General features: G+C 36.0%; 1 long non-coding RNA gene across 2 annotated transcripts in view; it reads right to left on the bottom strand.

Moving 5' to 3' along the window:
- LOC127692769 (uncharacterized) overlaps positions 1 to 10,229 on the bottom strand; it is a 59,159-nt gene extending 48,930 nt beyond the window's left edge. For both annotated transcript variants that reach the window (XR_007979520.1, XR_007979521.1), the window contains exon 1: positions 10,093 to 10,229. This is a non-coding gene — a long non-coding RNA (uncharacterized LOC127692769). The remainder of the gene's footprint in view (positions 1 to 10,092) is intronic.
- Positions 10,230 to 14,209: the final 3,980 nt, after the last annotated feature.

The following is a 14,209-nucleotide window of genomic DNA, read 5'->3' as shown; positions in this document are numbered from 1 at the left end:
TTCATCCATCCCAGCACCTGGCCCTGAATCTTCATTGGTAAAATCAATGCATTAAGATTTTGATAAAAACAAAAACAAACAAACAAACAAAAATAGGAATGTCCTTATGTGATACTGGAGGAGGAAGAAAGGTCTCAAAATATGACATCTTCACAGTGGAAAAGCAGAATGTGCAGCTTTCTCAGTTCCAAGGCTGATTGTTGGGGACAGTACTCTGCTATCACTCATATTGTTCAAAGCCAGAGAACCTAGAGGTCCAATATCTAGAAGACGTGTGTCCCAATTTTAAAGGACACAACAAGGTCCCTTTTCTCTGTTTATTTCAGATGAACAAAAGCCCCTCCACTGTCCAGGATGAACTTTACAATCTCTTTTAGGGCAGATCTTCGTTCAGTCTGCTTGATTCCATGATAATATCTTTGGGGAGAATTCTGCAATGACATCTAGACATTTTTACCAACTGAGATCACCTTGTGAGAGTCAAGTTGACACTCAACCTTCACTATGTTAGAACAAACATCCTAAGTACGTGCTTTGTACAAAAACGTATTTCTGGCACCATTTTAAAAAAATACTGATCATAGTACGGAATAGTAGCAAAGAGAGAAATCAGTTACTGGGAAGAACAGGTTTCTATGCCCAGTAGTACAGCAGAGTAAGTATACTCAACATTATCAGTCCCTGAAGAGAGGAGATGCTTGTGAATGCTTAGGATAAAGAAGTCTGAAAAGCTTAAGTTGCAGCTGCAGAAATGGCTCAGTGGTTATAAGAGCTTTTGCACTTCTGTTTTTGTTTACCAACTGTAATCCCAGTTCCGGGATGTTTAATATCCTCTTCTGACACTAACAGGCACGGCACACACATAGTGCACCTAAACATATGGGTAAAAAACTCATTCACATAAAAATTCAATTAATGTTTTTTCTTTTTAAAATAAGTTTAATGTGGCATGTATACTAATTCATGTAAGTAGGTCATTATACATTATATACATAGATCAACATATTTTGTCCTCATAAGTATACATAAATATATCAATTGTAATAGACAATTATTATATTTAAAGATGGTCAGGGTAGTTGAGATGACTGATATTTGGCATGTTAGAATACAAAAGGACTAGGAAATTACCTAAACTGTTGTCAAGTACAAATGATATCTCTTTTAAGGATGAGTTTATAGACTAGAAGCAATGCTCAATGTTTGGGAAGGGGCTCTGGAATAAACAAGCACAATATTCTGGGGGATTTAGGAGTAGCCTGGCTTAGAAAATAAAGAATTGTTATATCTCAGCCAGTTAACATCAACAAGAACATCTTGCTCTCAATATATAACTTTATGTTAAGAATTTTTTATCATAATTGCTATGACCAAAAGTCTGAATGGCTTCCTATCCATACACGATTATTAGCAACAGTTTCAGGGATATACAAAATATCTTACTATGTGCTTTTTATAGTTATGTTAAAATGTTTATTTAAATAAAGGGATGCTGTTTATACTGTACAACTCTGATTCAAAATGGTGGATGTAGTCACAATTACCCAACTATCTAACTCACTGAAGATTGTGTCTCTTGTCACACCAACAGCTATAATAAGAACGGAGACTTTATTCCCTGCAACCTTTTAGGACAATCTATCAAGCCATCTGTGGTAATGTTCTTTCTGCTCAGGAAATGACTGTTAGCATATGGCAATGTCAAATGACTTTAATTTATCTTTTATTAAACACAAAACAACATGTCATCTCTTCAGTAGACTGGAGTGTGTTTGTTTTTTTCATTATGAACCACTACACAAAGGGTATTATCTAACATTTCCCTAGTGTTATGCACAAAAAAAGAAGGAAAGAAACTAGTTTCCTTAAATAATTAAATAATCATAGATAAAAGTTCTAGAGAATAGCATTACAGAAAATAAATTTCTTATTCACATTTCACCATCAAAGTTGTGCCCTATATGACTAATTGTGTTGAAATAACCAAGGAAAAGGCAACAAATTCAAGTATATTAGGTCTTGGAGAGAGACTAACTCTATATAAAACTTGGTATAAAAGTAAAAGGAGATTATTATATTTACTCAAATAAAATTATATCATTTTATCATGGGATGATGAGCAAATAATTTCTACCAAACCCAACTCCTGTGACTTTAGCCCTGCGAGACTCTGATGGATTAAATAGCATTCTCACACTGGACCCTGCTTATAACACAATTTTTAAATTTGCTAATATCAAGGCACAACATCTCTAATCTCAATCCAATTCCTCTGCATATGCGGGTGGCAAAGGAATAGTAGTCTACTTTTTCTGATGAACTTTGATGTGTATTCAGGCATAGGATACTCAAAGTTGGACACCCCTATATATTTCCTTCCTTACTTGAGCTTATTAAAAAGATGAGTGAACTAATCATAAAATAAATCACCTAGGAAAAGCCAATGATGAACGAATGTAACTTCTAACATTTTCTAGGCCCAATATTAGAGAAACAAATATGATTGTGTATTATTGTATCTCCAAACCTCTTATAATTTAAAATCAACCTTTAAATAACCTTTTTAGTCAAGAAAAAAATCCCATGAAAATTTGATTAGCATTTTTCCAAGAAAATTCTACTCGCATTAAACCCAATGTTGAATGAAAAACTAAAGCTTGATACAAATGGCTAGTCATACTGTCTGTGACCCCTGTAATATTGTCAGCACCTATAACTTCCTCACACTGGCTAATAAGCCATTTTTATTTATGTCACCTGAAACTAAAATTTAATAAACCCTCATGATGGATCAATAAATTTTATCAGAAAGCTATCTTTTAGTGAAATACATAAGATATACTTTGCCTATGTTCAGCCTGAACATTGAAAGTCAGATTTGAATTATAAAATTGAAAAGGCACATTATAGAAAGATATGAAAAAACCCTCAAAGCCTTGTGTTGCTAGCAGGTGAAAATAATAAAACTGGTAAAACAAATAAAACTTTAAGGTTCAAGGTACCACCATGGACTGAAGCCCATACATCTACTCAGGTTTGTTTTATGTTTTGCTTTGCTTTGCTTTGCTTTGCTTTGCTTTGCTTTGCTTTGCTTTGCTTTGCTTTGCTTTGCTTTGCTTTGCTTTGCTTTGCTTTGCTTTGCTTTGCTTTGCTTTGCTTTGCTTTGCTTTGCTTTGCTTTGCTTTGCTTTGCTTTGTTTTGTTCTTTCTTCTATTTTTGTTACACGTGTCTAAAGATTATTTGTACTGCCAATTATTCTAATGCTTATATAGACAACAGGATCATAGACGTTGGATGAAGTTTTATATGGATAAGGCTTATTATCTCTCGTGATGCCATTATGAGTGACCTGGTGCTGGCTAAGCCTGCATCACCCCAGAGTCCATCAAGTAGAGAATCAGATTCAGTGTGTCTGGATTAGATCTTCATGTGCACATGGGAAATGGCTACTAGGTGTTTCTTACTAACGATTTTGAGACATGCACATATAGTAAGTTCCAATGAAGGGCTACAGCTAAGGCACCCTCACAGACAGATATAGAGAGCATCTCATTCCTCTGCAAAATGGTTGCTTTATCCTGTAGTGATTCCAGTATGACCTATGATTTCTAATGAATCATGTTTCAGGCCTGAGCCAGGACTAATCCGTGCTTAAATGTTTTCATGTCATATAACCAGGTGTGGGGCTTCCTAGTCACAGACAGTAAGAAGAAAGGTAATCGTGCATGACAAAATCATCCTAAAAATCACAGTTCAGGGTTCTGCGAGAGACCGTGTCACTTGATGGGTATGGTAGGAGGACTTAGTGTATTCGATGATGTCTGTGGAAGTGACGGTACCTCAGTGAGGCCCTCATGACTCTCTGCTTCCATCAAGTAGAGAATCAGATTCAGTGTGTCTGGATTAGATCTTTGTGTGCACATGGGAAATGGCTACTAGGTGTTTCTTACTAACGATTTTGAAACATGCACATATAGAAATTGGAAAACTGAGTGAGGCACAAAATAATTCCATGCCTTCCAAAGCAAGAGGAGGGCACTGGACCAAGCCTTCACAAGGGCTTTCTGCTGGAGCCATCTCTCTCTGTAACAGTTTGCTAACACTAACTTTTTAAATAATCACCTCCAATACCACCCCTTGCTTTAAATAGCTTTCTAAATAATAATCAGGCATTGCACTTATCTAGACTTAAAACGATGAGGGCTCTTTTGTGTGTTCTTCGTGTTAATTGACCTTTTTATCAAAATATGCAGACTTTTAAAAAATAGTAAATGCTGCTTTTTTTTCTTTTAGAAAGCAGAACTGACAAGCAGAAAGGATATTTCCCTTATGGTTATTCAAGAGGTTTCCCCCCTGTAGTTTTTATTTCACTTATTCAAATGGATAATTATTTCACACAAAATGTCTGTAGATGATAAACCCTGGTGATATGGCTGTGTTGAATCTAAACAATGAAAAAAAATCGATCCATGCTAAAATAAAATGATCCTAGGGACACAATGCAATACTGCAACCTGGTATTCAGGAAACTCTTGATGGTTTACCATTGTAGCTTCAGAAAAACTTGATAGGATCTGTTTATCAACTAAATCAAATTTGAAAGATATGACAGAGAGCAGCAGAGAAAGATGCGGAGTGTGGACTTTTGACTCCAAATGTACAGGATCTCAAAAATGCATGTAGGTATACCATATATCATATATTTCTCTCTCTCTCTCCCTCTCTCTCTCTCTCTCTCACACACACACACACACACACACACACACACACACACAGAGAGAGAGAGAGAGAGAGAGAGAGAAGAGAGGAGCTTATTTAAATCAGTGGGTTGTCCTCAATGTCCTATATTTCTGGTCTGTGAATAATTCTTAAGTTTTATATTTGCATGGATAACCCGAACAGTAGATTTGAAACCATGTTGTGATTTAATAAAGCATTATTCCTAACAATAAAAAGTAACCATTTAGTGTACTTAGAGTCTCCCTTAAGCCTCTGGTTTTTATTATTACTGGTATTCTCATTCTTTTGGTAGATCACATGCACACAGAGCCTTTTTTCTGTGAATATTAATAAGTCTGTTCCTTTAATAATATAAAACATCACTGTTTACTCTCAATCAGGATTAAACAGTGATACTTAATTGTGGACTGAAAAGTTGAATCGTTGCCTGCAGATTGATATAGTTTAGAGCAGAATTTGGTTTTTCTTATTTTGGTAGCACCTGCAACACTAGCAGACTTCTCTTTCTGCTTGGTCAGTCAAGCAGGCTACCTGTGTCCTACTTGAGAGTCAGCCTGCTTCGGGCTGATCCCTGACCTCCATCCACAGCCTTCCCAACCCCAGAATGCATGGAAGGAAGACCAGCCCCATGTTGCCTCGCTCCACAGCAGTGCTTTGATTACGTACAAACTGTAAATGAGTTTTCCGAATTAGGTTAAAAAGTTCCCCAAACCTTCTGTTCTAATCTTTCCTCCAGCCCTTGTCCCAGTTTGCGCCTTTCTTTTCACAGAATTATAGAAGAAAACAACTTGACCGTTGCCTTCAGCATCCATGTGGAAACCCAAATGCAATTGTCCTCACTGAAATGCTCTAGAATTACGCAGAACTACAGTTGTTTTACAATGATACATCGTCATTATGAATAATCATTTTGAATTCTTTAAAAGCACTAAAGTATATAAATACACAACATTAATAGTCTTTTGTTTTATTTTTATCTTTTATTTATTTTTCTTTTATTAGCTATTTGCTTTATTTAGATTTCAAATGGTATTCCCCTTCCTCCTTACCCCTCTGAAAACCCCCCATCCCATCACCCCTCCCCCTGCTAACCAACCCTGCTCCACCCCACTTTCCTGACCTGGCATTTCCCTAGACTGGGGCATTGAGCCTTCACAGCACCAAAGTCCACTCCTCTCATTGATGTTTGAGGAGGCCATCCTCTGCTACTTATGAAGCTGGAGCCACGGGTCCCTCTATAAACTTTGTGTTTTAGTTTAATCAATTTTTTGAACTGCAAGAGCATTTTCTTAGCTCTTACGCTATCCTGGAAAACAAATTTTCTAAATTAATTTCATTTTTATTGTAGTTCTTGTTTTTCTTGCCATTTGTTGGTATGGAAAACTTCTCTAACAAATAATCATACATATTAGACACACCTCTTTTATTTTATTCATGTTCAAGAGAATGATTGACTAGGTTAAATATTACCATTTTGAGAGTTGTTACTGGCACCCTCTCAGAGGCCGAGGGGAGGGGGAAGGGAGTGAAAAACTCTGGGAGCAGGGACCCGGACGGACCTGGATGGGGTGCAACATTTGGAATGTAAATAAATACAATAAATTTTCTTTTAAAAAGTCGCTACTGAAAAATCAACAATGTGTTAAAGATTTATAATTATTTATACTCTAGAATAATTTACATTGTATTAGTAGTAGATGCATACATTCTTTACATTTTCCATATTTCCCTTAAGAACCTTTTTGCAAATTTGCAAATCCAGGAGACTGACAACAGCACATGCGTGCAAAAATAGATGAAATTCAAAAATTGTGTCATTCCATCAACAACAGTGACAAATGAAAGCAAAAAAAAAAAAAAAAAAAAAAAAACAAAAAAAAAAAAAACCAATACAGTCCTCTCTTAAGAGCAGAAGGAAGGAAATGTTAGCATCTCTGTGAGGTGTGATTTTCGTTTAGGATGACCATTTTCACAGTAACATTGTCCTGCGTGGCATGATATCACTTACTGTTCTGTCTCAAGGTGGGAGCAGTTGAACCTGGTCACCCTGTACAGAGACCATCCACTTCTGGAAGAACAGAGGAAGCTTATGCAGAATCAGTGTGGAATCATAGGGCAGCATCAAGGTCAAGACAGAGAACCAGAGACCAGATTTGGATGCTGAAATTACTAAACTTAGTGAGACAGTCTGGATACCAGTAACAGAAATGTTTGGTATTACATAAGACTGTGAAAGAAGGTTTTGAGCTTTAAAAATATTGCAGAGTTGTGAAAATTCTGCAGAGTTGTCAAATCAATGTTGTGGACAGGATGTGGAGGTGGATGGGGCAGTTGTATGTAATCTGGGCACTTCACTTTACTGACTTTCAGTAATGTTGGCAAAAAAATATATCAAGGGCCGTAATTCCTTTTATAACTCATAATGTCTATTCATTTGCAAATTTGTTTCTGGGAAAGTTTGAATGTTGGCTTTTTGGAAAATGACTTTTTATTCTACACAAAGGTCATTCTAAAATGCCAACCATCATGTGGTACTTGCTTGTGTTTCTTTCTTTCGTTTTTTTTTTTTTTTTTTTTTTTTATGTCTGGAAGAACATTTTTCCAGGATTGTTTTGGAGCTCATTCTAGTGCTTTGGTGTGATGGGAAATTCTTGTTCTTTGAAACCTTAGGCTTTGAGCAAAATGTTGAGTACTGTCACATAGAAAAATTAAATTCTTATGTGATTCAACTGTGACCTTTTTAAGTCATTAACAGATTATTTGTGTGCTGCGGAGTTCAGTTCTTTCTCAGCCATTTACTGAGAAGAATTCAGCGTTGCTTTGGCAGTTATATTCCTTTACTAAAGTTAGAATTTAAAACCATTGTTAGATCAAAGATTAATGCCAATTCCCTCACAGTAACTTCTATCTATCTATCTATCTATCTATCTATCTATCTATCTATCTATCCATCCATCCATCTATCCATCCATCCACCCATCCATCCATCTATCTATCTATTTATCTACCTAGATATAGATAGCTAGGTACAGATATAGATATATCTTATATATATGAAATATATATGGATATGGATATTTATCCTTATATGTATAAGGAATATATTATATGTCTATTTATTTCTGAGCTTCTTCCAAAATGAGTCTAAGGTAGTTCAATGCTCACACTTTTAAATGCTTTTTTTGAAATATAAGTTTATCTCATCCATGTCAATGAAGACATCCCCAGTTGAGGCAAAATTACAAAAGCATCTGGTTGACAATGGTGGAAACAACAGGGAAGATGGCTGTGAACATCACTCTCCAGTAAAGCATCTTAATATGGCTTCACATCATGAGACTTAATTTAGCATAGTCTTCTCCCCATGATAGATGAAATAAAAACCTACACAATCCATAGACACAACCTACAGCTGAGATGGAAAGTCTCTGAACAGACAGCCACCTCATTCTATACTAATTATATTTGGATCTACCCGACACAAAAGCATGCACTGGCTGTGCATCCAGATTACAGATAGAAATTCTGCAAAATGAACAAGGACAAAACTTACATTCTACAGAATCTGTGATCCAACTTCCTGTTAATGTCAGTATGCAATCAATCATACTGTATGCGATTTCACAGCAATTGGATTAATTTTTCCTTGTTTTCTTTTAATTTTCAGAAATAACAGGTATTAGTGTGTCATGCTGGACCCAACCTATAATCTATTTAAAACCCACCGATGGCTTATATAAAATAGAAATGGTATTATGGCAAACTAATTAAGATGGCACTAAACTGCTGTGCCTACCAGAATGGAAAATATTCTAGTTATACTGCAGTTTGAACAGTTATAAAACTCAAAGTATAAGTAAACATTAGAGCATAACATCAAGCTGTTCAGAGTGAATATGTAACTTCATCCTCTAACAACACGTGAATCAAGAAATGTATTACCACGAAAGGCCCACTTGCAAATTTAAGAGTGAGGTCCCTTGGGAGTGTGTGGCAATCTGGGCAGTCATACTGTATAAGATGACCCCTTACAAGCAACAAAATTAAATGAAACAAAATATTTCGATTTTGAAAAATGTTTTAAAATGTGGAAGAATCAGCAGATGCAACATAAAAACAATGGTATTCAGAGGGTCTGGGTAGAGACGGGGCAGCAGTCAAGCCTGAGGACTGACCATGTGGGATATACCAGAGTTCAGTTCCCACGAGGGACTTCAGGGGGCTCCTAGTAACTGGGGTTCCAGGTAATCTGATGCTCTCTCTGGATTGACCAGGCATGGCATTCAGTCTCAGATTTACATTTAACCTGTGTACCCATATTTTTTAACTATACATAAAATATTTTTAAAAACATATCCAGAACAGTTGGTTATATGGCTAGGAAAAGACATAAATTTAAATTATGTTGAAGGCAAAAAAAAAAAATAAATAAAGATGTAGAAAAGAATAAACAACAGAAGAGTAGAGAGGAAACAGTCCTGTGGACTGGAGAGATGTCTTCATTGTTAATGATTTTGTGTGTTTGTGTGTGTGTGTGTGTTGTGTTTTGTGTGTTTTGATCTGTTTTGTTTTCCTGTTGCATTTATTCAGTTTTTAAAATCTTTTTTTAGAATGTATTTATTTTTAAGATATTTATGTTATTTATATGAGTATACTGTAGCTGTCTTCAGACACACCAGAAGAGGGTATCAGACCCCATTACACATGGTTGTGAGCCACCATGTGGTTGCTGGGATTTGAACTCAGGACCTCTGGAAGAGTAGTCAATGCTTTTAACCACTGAGCCATCTTTCTAGCCCTGTTGCATTTATTCATATTATTGAGGTCGCAAGGGTCCATGGAACAGATTTGATGTGGAATGTCCCCAAGTGTCACATTTGTTTGGATACTTGGTCCCCACCAGGTCGTGATATTAGAGACACTGCACAACCCTTGGAGATAGGAAATGGCAGAAAATCTTAGATGACTGGAAGAAGAGAGGATGGCAAAAGCCATCTAACCAACTGCTTCACACTCCTGACATCCATCCCATGAGTTGTCCCCATTATGATGCCGCATGCCTTTGTGACTCTAAGCTTGAATAAGCTCTTCATTTCATAGGTAAAGTGGTTTTGGCTATTTGATAACAACCATGAAAAGAATTTGTATAGTTGTTGAGGAAAGAGGGAAATAAAAAAATAAAAACAACCCAAACACTGGGTTTTTCTGAGCCTTGATTGGTCCATTGCATGTACAATTAAGGAATATAAAATACGTTCAAATTTTGAAACAAAAACAAATATATAATCAATGAATTCAACTAGTAAATGCCAAACACCTAAAGCCAAATAGGAAATCTGGGAAACAACTCACTTTGTCACAATCAAGCAGGCTGGAAGTCCAAGTCTTTGAGAAATCAGGGAGTCCAACTGCTCAGACACCAACCACTGCTCCTCTGCAGAACAAAGACAAATTCCGTCTGAGGCAGCTTCTCATCAGGTCTGGCAGGCAGCACATCTCACAGTGACTTCCTGTGTTAAAAGGTCCTTGGTCAGTTCCTGAAACTCACATGGTACCTCACAGACACCTGTATCTCAGTTCCAGGCAATATGATGTCCTCTTTTCGTCTCTGTAGGTAACCGCAGTGATGAGTGTCTCTCTCTCTCTCTCTCTCTCTCTCTCTCTCTCTCTCTCTCTCTCTCTCTCTCTGTGTGTGTGTGTGTGTGTATGCGTGTGTGTGTGTGTGTGTGTGTCAATTGCTTGAGTTAATTTTATATTCAGCCACTTTGCTGAAGTTGTTTATCAGCTTTACGAGTTCTTGGTGGAAGTCTTGGGTCTGCTTAAGTATACTGTCATATCATCTGCAAATAGTGATAGTTTGACATGTTCCTTTCCAATTTTATACCTTTGACCTCTTTTTGCTGCCTGATTGCTCTGGCTAGGACTTAAAGTACTATGTCACTTAGTAAGTACAGTAAGTACTTACATAAGTAAAATAAAGTATCTTATTTAAGAAAGAAAGGAAGAAATTTTGAAAAGTAACTTCTGAACCTCACATGGCACCTCACAGAGACACCTGTATCTCAGTTCCAGGAAATATGATGTGCTCTTTTCTTCTCTGTAGGTAACCGCAGTAATCTCTCTCTCTCTCTCTCTCTCTCTCTCTCTCTCTCTCTCTCTCTCTCTCTCTCTCTGTGTGTGTGTGTGTGTGTGTGTACACTTACATAATTAAAACAAAGTATCTTATTTAAGAAAGAAAGGAAGAAATTTGGAAAAGTAAACTACTGACCAGTAAGTATAGAAACACTGTAAATTATGGAGCTCAGTACTAATTTGTACATTATAAAAAAAATATTTGAAAAGGAATAAGGAATTGAACATATATAGATAGAATATATGCATACAGTGAGTATAATTAGGTGGTGCCATTGTTCAATAAAAATGATCTACCCTTTACCCCATCTCTGTTCCTTCTTTCTCTTTCCAAAATATTTTTAATCCCCTTTGTGATCTGAAATACTGAGAAATACAATGAATAAAATTTCTACTCTTATGACTCTCAGAGATTAGTATGTTGGTGAATAAAACTATCTTTAAAAAATAAAGTTTATTCCATAGACTTATATTTGGAACCTGGAGAATTAGAGAATAGGTACTTTGTTTTGGTAGTCAGGGAGGGTCACTAAAGGAGAATGGGCTTTAGCTTGAGTAAGAATCGTAAGTCATGCAATTATTATAAATTTTCGAATGTTAGAAAATTTGCACAATGGATGTATGAGTCATGCATTTTAAGCAACTAGAACAAGTTTGGGTTTTGTTTTGTTTTTGTTTTTGTTTTTGTTTGGTTTTTTGTTTGTTTGTTTGCTTGCTTGCTTGCTTGCTTTGCGGCTCAAAGAGTTTGCATTATGCTTTAAATGCAAGAAGCCACACAAACAAAGCCTGTCTGCCTGCTGTGTGCAAATGGATTTTAGGCAGAGTGAACTGTGTTAGTGGGGATGATAGTGGTGAGGGTAGTGTTGTTGATGGGGGTCGTGGAAACAAGAGGGAAAGTCGTGGATCCCTGGGCTTCAGGCTGGAGTGGGAATGACAGAAACAAGGAGCCACTGACAAGTTTAGCTATGTGACATGAGAAGATGTCAGTTTAAAGTTGAGAGGACAAGGAGTTGCTAGCAATGTATGAATGTTGGCAAACCCAGGAGTTAAAGATAAATCTACCTAGAGATAATAATGCTGTTCATTATCTTATGTCTTCTGCTTACAAATTTCCAGAGCTCAAAATCAATCCTTCATTTGACTTATATTTTTCTTAGCACTTTTTTAAATAAAACATATAGTTTATTACTACTCCTTCTTTTAATTTAGGTTAGCTATTTCCCAGCAAAATATAATGAGTTCTTAATCATTATGAACTATTAAGAATCTTTATGGATAACACTGATCTTTATAATTCAATGCTTTGAGATTTCATAATTTAAATAATTCTATATTTCTTATCAGAATTTATTGTATATGGTGATTTTGCATCTTTGTCCACAATATTATTTCTTTAATCACCTTTTCACTGAAATACATTGTTTGAGCTAGCCTACACTATTCCTTTTACCTTTTCAATTCTCTGAATACCTTTCCTCTCACACACATTTTGTTTATTAATATACACATAATAAATACTACAGCCACATGCTAGATGGTCTAAAAGTTCTTTATTTTATGCATTCATTTAAAAATGTAAATAACTATAGTTCACTATAGCTGACATGTAACTTTGCCATTACGCTTTAGTCTTAAAATGATAACACATTTTTTTTTAAAATTCAATAAGTTGTCTTAAAACCAATGTGTCCCAACTGTATTTAAAATGCTGGCATGTAATAATATATACCCAATGTCTTCATTTCAAGTGAGATTATAAGTAAGTGGAAAAATGACAGATGAAGTAAGTTTTTAATTATAACCCACAGGAAGACTTTCTCACAAAGAACAGGATCATATTTATTTCTCTCACTTCTTAATGTTAACAACTATGAATGATAATATCTCCTGCAAACTTTGGGACATTCGTGCTTTATTTTGAATCTTTCTGTTACATAATTAGTTTCTAAACATGCAAACATCTTCACTATTTTACTGTCATGGTTAGTGAATGTTACCAATTTCAGTTCCCCAAAGGGTAGTATTTTTATATGATTCTTACCCACTTTGAGATCTCTATGCTATTCACAGTTGCTTCAGCCTTACAACTTATAGAAATGCTTTTCACTGCTCTATAATTGATAACTGGAAATTAAAATTCCTCTTAATTACAGAAGCTTCTTTGTGGGAACAGACACAGCCAGTCCACCTGTCCTCATCACCCAGTATATAGGCATTCAATTTTCTCTTGTTGCTTTCTATTTTGCTTCTGTGGCATTTCTCTTTACTTTCTCCTACTGTTCCTTTAATCCCTACTTCTCATTCCTTCCCAATGATAAGGAGATTTTATGCAATATATGATTGGAATGGAAAGTGTTGAGAGACATAAATATGGATATATTGAAGTATCTTTTTTTCAGCATCTTTTTTGAAGTTCAGGGAGGAACTTCTATTTTTATTTTCTAGACTCTTCCACCTCCCTCTCACTCTTCGTAAAGATTTCTTAATATTATTTCCTTTCTTAACTATCCCCAGAGCCCTATTGACTTTGACTGGTGGCTGTAGCTAATTTACAGTTCTTACTCTTGTCTTAAGCAAAACAACCTTTATGTCTTCAGTTTTTCATATTAAGATCTAATGCCTTCTATAAATGCACTAATGGTCTAGCTTGATATTTTGACAATCTTGAGGTGTTATCTGTGCGATCTCTGCTCATCTTATTTTCACTTTGCTACTTATTTTTTTTTTATCATGTGTTCATTTGGAGAACTGAAAGTTTGTTTGGGCCAAAATTTTAAACATAAAACTAAAACAGCTGTCCTAAGAGAAATAATTATCTTCCTTTGATAAATACTAAGTTTGCATACAGAATATACCAATACTTAAATGGCTAGTCTGGAAGATAGTGGTGGACTTACCGACATCAAAGTCCTTTGTGTACTTCGAAGCTATATTTGATTGTGTAGGGTTGAGTGGGATTACTGAGGGAGGCAATGTGGACGGGCAACCTAAGGAAAGCTCATTATGTAGTGGACGAAGAATCACCTAGGCAGTGACAGTTACAGCAGGGAACTTGAAGAGGAAGAGAAGTCTGCTAGCCTTACAAGCCAAGGGAGGTGAGCTTTGCAAGAAAGGTGGTGTGATAAGGAAAGTGAAAAGCAGAAGGATGTCAAAGGCTGAAGGGCTCAAGATGAACATGACAGTTTCTTAGAGGCAACTCACTTTTATTACTTCAGACAGAAGGTCTGAAGCCACTTGCTTGATGTTCTTGGGTGAGTGGAAGCAAACCCAACCATAGTGGTGTAGACATTTGCTACTGCAAGGATTGTTCAGAGAATGAAATGAGAAGAAAAGATTT

Source organism: Apodemus sylvaticus, chromosome 9, assembly GCF_947179515.1.
Source record: "Apodemus sylvaticus chromosome 9, mApoSyl1.1, whole genome shotgun sequence".
NCBI classification, from domain to species: Eukaryota; Metazoa; Chordata; class Mammalia; order Rodentia; family Muridae; genus Apodemus; species Apodemus sylvaticus.
Note: the sequence above shows the minus strand (reverse complement) of the source record. Positions and strands in the feature narration are given on the sequence as shown.